We start from the raw sequence: 12,552 nt of genomic DNA on the forward strand, positions 1-12,552 counted from the left end.
CCTGCCTTCTGTTTCTGGAGCGAGGCGCCCCCGTCCTGCCCGAGGAGACGGAGGAGCCCCGATTGCAGCTAAAACTCAGAACGAAAACACAACACACCACACGCATCCTCTGCCCCGAATCCACGTTGNACGACTGTGCGGGACACGGCTGCCCGGGACAGATCCCGGCTCTGCCCCCGCCTGCCCTCAGCCCCGCTCGCCCTGGACCGAGCTGGGCACCTGCCGTGCTCTCACTCTGCGCCCCGGAACCCCGTGCCTCAGGAGAGGCTGACACAGGGTGTGCCCACCTGCCTGGTCCCGGTCTGATCGTGACCCTGTCAGTGGGCGGAGGTGGCCCGGATCTGGGGAGGGGTCTGCACCGGGCTGAGCCTGGCCGGGCCTGGTGAGTCATCCCCTGTGACCACACCCCCCGCTGAGGCAGCAGCTGGAAATGCGGGCGCNCCTCGCCCAGCACTGGGGTCTCGCGGGCGGGCGCCCCATCGTGCTGGGAAGACGGCGCATGGCTGGCCCGCTGCAGACGCCGTGCCCTTCTGTCCGTGGCCCCGCCTGGCGCCTGCCCTGAGAGACGTGGCGAACGCACAGGTCGTGGGCCCCGCCAGCAAGTGCCCCCAACACTGTGCTTCCCCGGGTCTCCGTGGGGAACAGACACTTGGCTTCAGTGTGACTCAGCCGGCAGCCTGGGGAGTGACAGCCACGAGCCGTGCTCGCTGTGCCCTGGGAACCACAGGACAGGCTCCCTGCTCCTGAGGACCCGCCTCCCCTCCTCCGCCTTGAAGTCCTGGGCCTGCAGACGTCCGCCCTGAACTCCACACTCTCGGCCTCCCGTGTCTCCCTCCAGCCTGGGGTCTCCCGGGAGCGCGGGGGCCCTCACCCCCGGGCAGGGGGCCATCCAGCACCTCCTCCACCCCTCCCTCCCTGACCTCGGTGACCCCGGGCCAGGCCTGCATGGGAGAAGGCCGCTGTCTGCAGACCCTGCCTCTGTGCCCTGAGGCTCGCGAGGGGAGAGAGGACCCCGACCTCATCACCAGGCCACAGGCACGCCTCTGCGAATACAGGTGACAGAGGCGGGGCCGGCCCCCTGCTGTGGCCACGGGACAGGGCTGTCGAGCCTGCACCCAGACGTGCTGCCTGCCGTCCAGTCCCGGCGTGCGGGCAGCACGCTGCTGCGGATGCAGGCATGAATGAATGAATGAATGCATGTGTGTGCGTGCATGGATATTTCCGGGCTGACCCCTGCCTCCCGTGCCCCCGGCTCCGTCCGGACTCGGAGGTGCTCCCTGCGCTGCGGGCTGCCGCCCGTGAGAAATGCAGGCGGGAAGGTTCTCAGGGGAGACGGGGTCCTGCGGACACTGGGGCGAGGCCCCGTCCTGCCCATGGGCCCCCGACGGCCAGGGAGGCCCAGGATTTCAGCCGCTGAGGTAAACGGCGTGTCCATGCGCTGTTGAAGGAGCAGAGTTAACGCAAAAGCCCGTGACCAAAACCAGCAGCTTTTCAAATACAGACAGGATCACTTCTCCTGATTTATTTTTTTGCCTCGGGCTCCAGTACGGCTCATCACAGCGCTGTCTTTATGTCAGATTTTGATATTTTGTTCCTCATGATTTTCCTGCGTTGATTTCGATGTCTTGGTGTGTCGGGTTAAGGCTGTATTTCTCGTGACTCTTGAGCGAGTTTTGTTTGTTTGGTGCCTCCTTAGATGCCGTGCAGAGGAGGGTCACTCGGGTCCTGGCCGGTGAGCCCGTGAGCCTGCGCCCCGGGACCCAGGTGGGCGGGACGCCCGTCACCCCCCTCCCCCACTGGTTCGTGTTCTTCCCCCACGTCCCTACGTGGAGCAGAACAGCTGCGAGCTGCTGGCGCCCTCCGGCCTCACCGTCCCACTCAGCCAGAGTCCCGCCGGGATCTCCGGCCACTCCCGGCTTCCTCACCTCCCCAGACGGGACCCACCCGATGGTGGCTTCCCACACAACGTCTGTCCACACTGCTGATGACAGGCTCCTGGCAGACGCCCAGCAGAGACCCTGGCTCTCAACGACCATGTCCTAACTCAATCTATCTATTGACTGATCGATCGATTGATTAATACATCTGAGCTTGAGCCATTCAGACCGCCCATGCTGTTCTCACTCTCTCTTGCACTGGACTCTGGAAACAGTAGTGCAATGCTACAACCCCTCCCTTTCTCACACTGCCTCTCCCACCTCTTCACATGCACACACACACACACACACACGTGCACACACACCCCTAAACCAGGCACTCGGGCTGAGAAGAACATGGAGCAAACATCACTTCCGGGCATCGGATGGGTTCAGATGGCCTAAATCTGCTAAGCCATGGCCTACACTCATCTCATGTTTTTGTGCTTGCTCTTAATTTGTCACTTATGTAAAATGGTCATCAATCAGGGTTGCCAGATGGCACACAAGGCACCCACTTACACTTGAATTTCTGATGAATAATGAACAATGTTTTAGTATAAGTATATCCCAAATATTGCATGGGACATACTTCTACTTAAAAAAAAGTGTTTGTCTGAAATTCATATTTCACTGGGTGTCCTTTATTGTCATTTGTGAAATCAGGCCACCCTGTCACCCATGTGCCACATTAGGGACGCAGCGCCGCCTCTCTGGCCACATCGCGGGGACTCCGGCCCCAAGCTGTGCCAAGTCTCCTGTGAACCCGAAACTCTTTTAACTGGAAAGACTGAGTCTCGTGATACTTTCATGTGTGACATCCCAGCAAAGTCCATATCTGCACAAGAGCAGCATAGTTAGAGGGAGGAGAAAAGTTTCTGAGAGAATAAGCAATGCTTCTTAGCTCAGTTACCTTCCGCCCCAAGAGGCTTCATTATATACATATATATACACGTTTTATATATATATATATATATAATATGCAAACATTATATATACACACATTCTGTATATAATACACACATATTCTATATATACACACATTCTATATATAATACATTCTATATATACACACATTCTATATATACACACATATATACACACATTCTATATATAATACATTCTATATATACACACATTCTATATATACACACACATTATATATACACACATTCTATATATAATACACACACATTCTATATATACACATTCTATATATAATATACACACATTCTATATATACACACATTCTATATATAATACACACACATTATATATATAATATATACACACATTGTGTATATATAATACACATATATACACATACATTTTATATATATACACACATTATATATATAATACACAAAAACATTCTGTATATATAAGACACATTATATATATACACAAACATTATATATATACACATTATATATATAATACACACACATTATATACACACAATATAAACACACACATTATATATATATAACACACGTATATACACACACATTTTATATATATACATACATTATATATATACACACATATATACATACATTATATACACACATTATAAATATAAACACATTATATATATAATACACACATTATATATACACAGAAACATAAATATACACATTGTATATATACACATTATACATGTATACAACACACATTATATACATATAATATATGTACACACAATATATTTATACACACATGCATACACACATTAATATATATAATTTATACATTCTATACACAATATATATACACACATTATATATATACACATGTATGTATATTCATGCATTATATACACACACACTATACATATGCACACATTGTATACATACACACATTATACACATATACATATTTGTATGTATAGCCTATATTTATATACACATTACGTATAAATATGTACATAAATACACACACATTTCCTGGAAGACTGGGGTTTCCTGCAAAATCTGAGCCTCCACGTCCCAAGGTGATCCATCTCTCCCCCCTCACGGCCATGCCCCCCCCACCGTGGGCCCCCACTCTCCTCCTCCATGAGGGCTCCTATTTTCTGTGAGGCCCTAGATGCGCTCCCCATGGTTCTTGGGGGTGAAGGGACAAAGACTAAAAAGAAAAACAACGGCCACGTATTGTTCCTTAAGTCGCCAATGGGAGTCTCCTAACGGACCCCATAGGGTCATGAAGCAGTGTCCCCATGGACACAAGTCTGGAACAACAAAGCAGTTTCTAAAAGATACGATTTTTGTGTAAGACGGTAAATATAGAAGGATCTTAACCTGAATGCCAGTCCAGTTAGCCCGTTTCTCACCCGGCCATTCCATCCAGCCTCCATGCCCTGCCCCCCCCTCCGAAGCCACCCCCTCCGTCCCCCATCCGTCCCAGGACACACAGACAGAGCCGATGAGCGGGTGAGCGAGGAAGGGAGGGGCACATTAGCAAGTTCTCAGATGCCCCGTGATGGGCCCCCAGCTTGGGCCAGGGACCTGGGGGGACACGGGGCCGCAGCGCGGTCTGAGCCCGGCGGGGAGGGGCGCCGGAGNACTGCAGCCCTGCCCCCCAGGGCACGCTGCACCCAGCGAAGTGAAGGGGGCGCTCCACTGCACAAAACTTAGTATTGTTTGACGGAATAAAAGAGTCCTTCTCCAGCATCTGTCTGTTGATTGCAGAGGCTTGCAAGCTGTCTCCGGGACGATCTTTGCTTCCACGCTGCACCCGAAAGACTGTTTTATCGTCATGATTATTGAGGTCCTTTCTAGCAAAATGAAGAAAGTTATGATACAGAAAGTAAGAACCCTTTCTGCCTCTCCAGACGAAAATTGTGACAGCTACAGAATATACGAATTGCAAAATGCCATAGCATAAAGATTTCTGAGGCATTTCCGTTATACGGAGGAAGAGTGAACGTTAACTTGAATTTATGTAGATGCTGTTGACAGGAAACGGCCTTCATGCCCAGCCATGGATTCACGCTCCCTTATGTAAGTGAGACAGAGGGATGGGGAAGGTGTGGAGGTGCGTGGCCGCAGACAGAGGGATGGATGGAAGGTGCCACGTGTGCTGGGCAGGCCCCTGGCTGCCAGCAGAGAGCCCTCAGGGGACGAAGGAGACTGACTCTCAGGACGGTGTTCTGGAGCTGAGGTCACTGCCCCAGGTCAGCATGGCCTGCCGTCCTGCCTGCACAGAGGCCACAGTTGCCCACGGTGGGGCCCCTTCCCCTGCTGCCTCCCCATGGGGGCACCCATTCACTGCCGCAGCCCCGGAGCTGGGCAGCCACCCGTTTTCAGGGCTGACCTGCAATCAGGTCACTTCTGTCCAACGTTTATGGAGCCTCTGGTGGCCCCAGGGTATGGAGAGAGTCAGGCGGGCTTGGTGCCGGGTCCCAGATCCGTCCACGCACATCAGGCAAGGTGCACAGGCGAGCAGGCTGTTCCGGGAAAGCTGCGCGGAGGAGCTCCTGGGAGACGCACACGAGGGGCTCTGGCCAGGTGAGCAGAGTCTCCAGCTGTGTGACAGCACAAAACCAGGGTGCTTACCGAATAAGACAGGGCAATTCAGAAGGAATAAAGAAGGAGGCAAAGACCGTCCCGTTTTGTCAACCAGAGAAAATTACTAATATTTTCGTAAGTTTTTTTACATGTTTATTTTTGAAAGAGAGAGAAAGACAGAGTATGATCAAGGTAAGGGCACAGAGAGGGAGACACAGACTCTGAAGCAGCTCCAGGCTCTGAGCCGTCAGCACAGAGCCCGACGCGGGGCTTGAACCCACGAACCGTGAGATCAGGACCTGAGCCAAAGTTGGACACCCAACCGACTGAGCCACCCAGGCGCCTCTCATTAATATTTTCAATGCATTACTTTCTGGTTTTTCTCTGCATACGTAACCTGGACCACATTGTGTCACGTTTTTCTTTAATGATATCATAAGCCTTTACTCATATTTTAAAAAGATATTCAGTAAGCATGCGTTGTGCATTTTATATCTCCCAATGGATCTGCTGTGTCAGCTTCCGTCCCCGCCAGCTGTCACCGTGTGAGACCACAGGGTCCCCTGTCTGCAGGTCTTCCTATTACCCTGCTTCCAGAGGAGGGAGCTAAACTGCAGAGGCGTGAAGAGCGCCTGGCTGTGGTCACGCCCCCCAAAACATTGGCAGACCGACTACTTCAAGGTGAAGGGATTCCAGGGACGGCGGGTGCAGGAGGGACACTGACCTCCCCTCAAGCAGGTCACGGGACTTTGCCGTGACAGGTGCCCTCCCTCCAGCTCCCTCGAGGACGGGAGCATCCTTATCTCCAAAGACAGGGCCGCCGAGGGGATCCCGATGACCAGGACTTGCTGGGTCTGCCCAGTTCACTACCCTGAGCTTGTACCACAAACGTCCACCATGAATGTCCACCCTCCGTCACGCCCAGCACAGAATATACTGGACCCCGGCTGAGAATCGCCCTCCACGCGTAAGTCAGTCTCCTCCAGGCCATGTCCTTGAGGAGATCGGGAAAGCCTGACTCCTCCGTGGAATTCCCACGAAACCCAGCCCCGGCCAGGCGCGTGCCTGGTCCGTGCTCTCTCCGCAGCCGTGCGTCTGGGACCCGCGGCTCGCGGAGCATTGCCAGGACATCGCGTGGCGAGAGAGCGGCAACGCCTCCCACCCCTTTTCTGGTTCCTCGCTGTTCACACAGACCCGGGTTTTGTCTTAAACCATCAGGAAACGGGTGGCCAGGGACAGCCCAGAGAGAGCAATGGAGGCAAGTTCCTCACTCTGGAGTTTCAAACGCTGAGGTGGAGGCAGAAAACAGCGGGATTGGAAGGGTGTTTTCACCCGCGCGAGCCAGCCTTCTCCCCAGCTGCCAGCCTACATGCGGTTCCGAAATGGGAGGAAATGGAGAAGGAGAATCAGGATCAAAGAAAGGGAAGAAAACACACAAATGCCAGGCATGCTGGGGGGGCGCGGCCCCCCTGCAGCTCAGGGGCCCCGGAGGCGGGACGCGGGACCCTCAGACGCTGCGGGGCCCTGGACCACCCGGCAGCCAGGGCTCCGGTCCCGGGTGCGTCCCAGGTCCCAGGGAGACACACTGGCAACATGCTTGGCTGCAGAGATGTCCCTGGGCCACACTTCGCCCCCCACCCGAGTCTGTGCAAGCCCGGGGGGGACAGGGAACAGCAGACGCGGGGCCCCCAGCCCCAAGGGCAGCGGTGGGCGCGGGAAGGTGGAACGTGGAAACGCCTCCGGGCAGGAATGCGGCGCTGGCGGCGTCCGTCCATGGCCTGACCAGGGAGGACCCGAGACACGACACAGAGTCCAGGTGACAAGTGACAACAGAGAGAGGCTTGGGCGCAGCCACAAGGCTGGGGCCCCCAGGAAACACGCACGGTTCCGGAAAGGACGGCGGAGCCCGGGTTACCGGGAATAAAGACAGGATGCCCATGCCGTCCACAGGCTGGTGTCGCCGTGGCCGCCTGCTCTGCCGCCCGCCCTGCTCCCCGCGACCTTCCCCCACCACACGCCCCTCCGCCCCGACGTGGCTCCGGCCTCCGTGCACTCTGTCCTGGCCGGACTCCTCCCTGCACGCTTCCGGCAGGGAAGAGGGGACCAGCGGCCGCCTGCCCCTTTCTCCTCTCCTTGCGAGCACTTGCCCATTGTGGGTCTTCACAGAACCTTAAATACTACAACTCCCGACGCGTGGCCCTGCCGCCCTCACCTCGCGCCAAGCAGCTCAAGGTCACTGTGTCCAAACCGAACTCATCCGTCCGCTGCCTCTTCCCGGAAACCAGCTGGTCCCGCATCAGGGACCCGCAGCCTGGAGATGAGCCCGCACGCACACGAGGCCCCGAGAGCCTCCCCTCAAAACTCCTCACCATGGGGCAGGGGCGCCTGTGAGGCTCCCTCCCACTCCCAGCCCAGACCCCGCTCCCCCGCGGAGGTCAGCCCGTGGACGCAGGGCCCCCGCCAGGCTTGCGGCTGTGACCGGGACACCGCGGGCGCCCAGTAAGGCATTTGCCGGTGGCTGCCTCGCACAGCGGTGAACCCGAGGCCTGACGCCCGGAAACTCACACAAACTCGCACCCGGGCATGAAGCTCTGTGTGGGAAACGTGAACGTCGACCCCTCGAGAAAACAGATAGTCACGCCTTCTCCCAATCCACTAAGTCTCAGGACGGGTATTTTTTTTTTAATAATGTTTTATTTATTTCTAGGAGAGCGAGAGAGAGGCAGCGTGAGCAGGGGAGGGTCAGAGAGACAGGGAGACACAGACTGTGAAATAGGCTCCAGGCTCTGAGCTGGCAGTCAGCACAGAGCCCGACGCGGGGCTCGAACCCACGAACCGCGAGATCATGACCTAAGCAAAAGTCGGACGCTCGACTGACTAAGCCACCCAGGCGCCCCTCAGGACGGGTATTTTTAAACGTAGAGAAGGAACAGCAGATCTTTACTTTCTGGAAACAACGTGCTATTCTGATGAGTCACGGTGACCACGATGGCCACTGTGGTCCTCAGGCCACCGGGCCACTGTTCGCTGGGACCTGCAAGCGAGGGACACGGGCGTGTAATCGGGTGATTTGCCTCATTCGTGTCTTCCTGGCAACAGGGCACGTCTCTGGGATTCGCTTGTAAGCAATCCCCACGGACAGAGGGAGGGAAGCACGGATGAGACAAACCAGCCAAGCAGCGACCGTGGGGAGAGCCGGCTGATAGGGACTGCACGGGCCTTCTCCTTCTACGTTTGCATTTGTCTGAGGTTTCTCACACACGCAAAGTTTTTTGCGCTTTTCTTAAATTCACGTCTGTCTCTGCAAGGTGCCGGCAGCTTCTGCGCCTGTGGTAGGAACACGCCTCCTCCGTCCCTCGACTTGTCAGAGCCAGTCTTCCGACGCCTGGACGCCACCGAAATCCCAGAACTGTCAGGGCCCTGCAACCTTCAAGCCGTGTACCTGAGATCCTTAGAGAAACGAATCTGTGTTCACGTGTCCCAGACCGTTAAAGAGTTTAGGAAGCGAGCCAAAGCAGGAAAAAAGTCTTTCCTCCTCCCAAAATGAGCTGGAAGTAGTTTATCCCAAATGCTTGCATTTTTATATATGAACTTTCTGAAGCTCGTGATGCTTACATCCAGGCCAGGGAAAAGAAGCGAGGAGCGAGGAGGCTGGGAGGGAGGGGTGACTCCGTGGGTTTTGTGCTGGAATGACTCCTGAGCCCCGCCCCCAGCCTGAGCGCAGCTGGCCGGCTCGGAAGTGCTAACTTATAAACGCAGAGCCTCCCACGGTCTCTCGGGAAAGATCTGCCAGAACTGACAGCTCTGCCAGAGACTTCCTGCTGGTGGCACCACTTGGATCTGCCGAGCGGATCCCCGAAGTCACCAGAAATTAGGGACGCGGAACCATCACCACTGCCTTTCCGGGAACAAGAGGCGAAAGGCGGGGCAGAGTGCGTCCCCGGGGGTGAGGCTGCTGGGCCCCGAACGGCGTTTCCAGATAGAAAGCAGAGGGCCCGGCTTTGCGCGGGAGCCGCCGTGCATCAGCCTTGTCCCCTCTCGGTCTTCGTTCCCGCACTGAATCCGCGTTTCGTGCAGACGCTATTCACTCTGTCTTTTGCAGAGAGAGTTTCAAGAGGCTTCTCTTAAAACACGAAGTGATTCCGAAACCAGAGCAGAGAAAGGGAGCAGCAGCAGGACCCTGGCCAGCACACAGGGGCCCTGGCCACACCTGGAGGGGACCCTGGCTGCCCCTGGAGGGGACCCTGGCCATGCTCTGGAAGGGACATTGGCCATGTCCTGGAGGGACCTTGGCTGTGCTCTGGAGAGGACCCTGGCCATGCTCTGGAAGGGACATTGGCCATGTCCTGGACGGGACCCTGACTGTGCTCTGGAGGGGACCCTGGCCATGCTCTGGAAGGGACATTGGCCGTGTCCTGGAGAGGACCCTGGCCATGCCCTAGTAGGGACATTGGCCGTGCCCTGGAGAGGACCCTGGCCATGCCCTAGTAGGGACATTGGCCGTGCCCTGGAGAGGACCCTGGCTGCCCCTGGAGGGGACCATGACTGTGCCCTGAAGGTGGGCTCTGGGGCAGGCTCTGCCCTGGTCACAGCGGCAGCCACAGAGGCACAGGAGACAAATCTAAGCTTGCCTCTCGGTGACGCAGGAGAATTCTCAGAGCAAGATTGGAAAGATGTCCTGTTGAGAGTCTGTTGTGAGAAAGAGGAAGAGGCCATCTCACCTTCCAAGGAAGGCGCTTTGCAGCGGGAGGAGAGACAGTGGAAAGGCAGAGTCAGAGACGGGTGCATAAAACACATAGCGGGTTTAGGTGATCATAGCTGTTTTTGGAGAGTGCCGCTTGCAGACAGTAGTTCTTGCAGCTAAACGCTGAATGGACCCACGAGCGGGGCATCAGGCTCCCTCCGGAACACACACTGTCCGACGCGTGCACGGGCACCTGGCCTTCCCCGCCTCCAGTGTTGTTCCGGGAGGGCCTGGCACCGACAGCAGCACCCACACAACACCAGCAGCTCCATCACCATGACCCACACGGACGCCAGCGTCACGGCTGCTCCAGGCACTTGGGCCGGGACCAAACGTCGATCATCATCTGGTCCCCGCGCAGCGGCCACGAACACGGAGGCCACAGGAGGGCTTGCAGCCCAGACGGTCACAGCAGTCTGTGATGACAGTGGTGAGTGTCACGTCTGAAATCCTCCACGGGACACTCCTTCCGTAAGAGCTCGGACACGGACCCACCCAGGAGTCACGGGGGAGGGGGGGCCGGGGCGCCAGAAATCCTGTCTGCAAGGACACAGCAACCTCGCGCCACCGGGCAAAGGGACGTCCCTGCGACCAGCCATGGCCATCCGTCTACTCCGCTGTGACCCGCGCTTCCCCCCCGCGTGCCGTTGGGAAGTGCATCTGGAACCGCAAGCCTCACCCGCGCCGTGACCAGAGTGCATTTCCCAAGCTCGTCTCCCGAGTGGTTTATTTACAGTGTCAGCGGTGTGTGACGTTGTTTAAGGGAAAACGTCAGGTGCAGTTACAGGAGAACTGACCTGTTTTAAAGCTGATTTAAGAGTGATCTACTTTTGTCCCCAAACCACAGGTTTCTCAGGAGGAACTGAGAAATAATAAATAATTCTGAGGCTGCATTAAAAAGCCAAAACAGAAACCATAACTTTGGCCCAAGTTTCTAGCGCGGGGGTTTACCTCACCGCTGACAACATCCGTGGGCTGAGAACGAGACACACATAAATCCGAGGAACAGCACGGGGTGCCAGAGCTCACAGAGAAAGTGACCACCCGGAAGAGCTCTCCGCACGGAAGACGCGTGGCGACCCAGCAGCTTCAGATCATTTAGTGAGAACCCACGTGTGTGACCGAAAGGACCCTCTGACAGAATGGGACTCAGGTGTAATATCTTGCCAGGGTGAGCCTGGGGAAGGAGGCCTTTGCCTCGGCTCGGGATGCTTGGGCCAACAGAGGGGTGACCGAGAGGGGAAATGTGGTTATCTGCACACAGGGAAAAACTAAGTAATCAAATGAACCCGGCTGTTGGCTGACTGTGCTGTGTTTTAATGCACCAGATGGACTCCTGAGCTACAGCCTGGGAACATTCTTCCCGGGGCCGGTGAGGCCGTCGTGTGCCCATCACGTGAATCAGACACCCCGATACGGCGTTCCCTTCCTTCTGCCCACTTTCTCTGGAAAGAGTCACGCGGAGTCACGTAGAGCCCTGTGGGTGGCCCCGTCCTCACCCCACCTGCCCTCCAGGTAGGAACATCTCCGAGTCAGCAGCCCACGCGCATGGAGCGTTGCTTCAGACAGACATCGCTGGGCCCACCGCCCCCTCTCGCACACAGGGGACCCGAGGCCCGGGAAGGCGCCGCTTCCCGGCCTCACTGTGCGCCTGCCGTCCACGCTCTGTCCCCAGTACATCAAGTCTCTTTCCTCAGTGCTTAGTCTGCAGCCTCTCAGAGGAGAGATGGCCTTGCCGGGAACACGCAAGGAGGCAGCTTGGAGCCGGAGGAGCCCTGGCCTGACTCCTTTCTTGCTCCTGTATTGTTAGCTCGTGACTCCAGTCAGTGTCACAACCTGGACAGTAAGCTCCCCGTCCCCGGAAGGGGCTTCTGTGGCACAGTGCATAGAGCTGGGCACCCCAAGGGCCTACCATCCAGGCGACAAGCATCTAGCCCCCCCACCCCCAGGGCACTGCTGGCTTGCTCTGAAGTCACAGCCTAATGGGCATGGGGTGCAGGAGAGAAGGTCTTCCCTCCCACTCCGTGCACTCCTCACCCCACTCTCCCGCACACACGTGGATCCCCACGCACGTCGGTATTGCATTACCCATCTGCCCAGTGACCCGGACTGCAGCCACGGTCATTCGTGCCGACGAGCAGCCCCTCGGTCCATCCGCGAGAGCGCCCCACACCCCACACCATCACTTCCCACAGCGTCTAGTTCTAAATACCCAGATCCTTTGTCAACTGGATGTATGAGTTGGGATTCATCATTAAACTCCTGGAAGCCACTTTGCAGAGAGAGTTGGCTAATTCGTGACTGATTTCCCTTCTGATCATTTGCCTTTCGTTTGACGCCCCATGATTAATACAGGGCTGATTGAACATTAATGTGATTGGAA

Source organism: Crocuta crocuta, unplaced genomic scaffold (genome assembly GCF_008692635.1).
Source record: "Crocuta crocuta isolate KB4526 unplaced genomic scaffold, BGI_CrCroc_1.0 scaffold32, whole genome shotgun sequence".
NCBI classification, from domain to species: domain Eukaryota; kingdom Metazoa; phylum Chordata; class Mammalia; order Carnivora; family Hyaenidae; genus Crocuta; species Crocuta crocuta.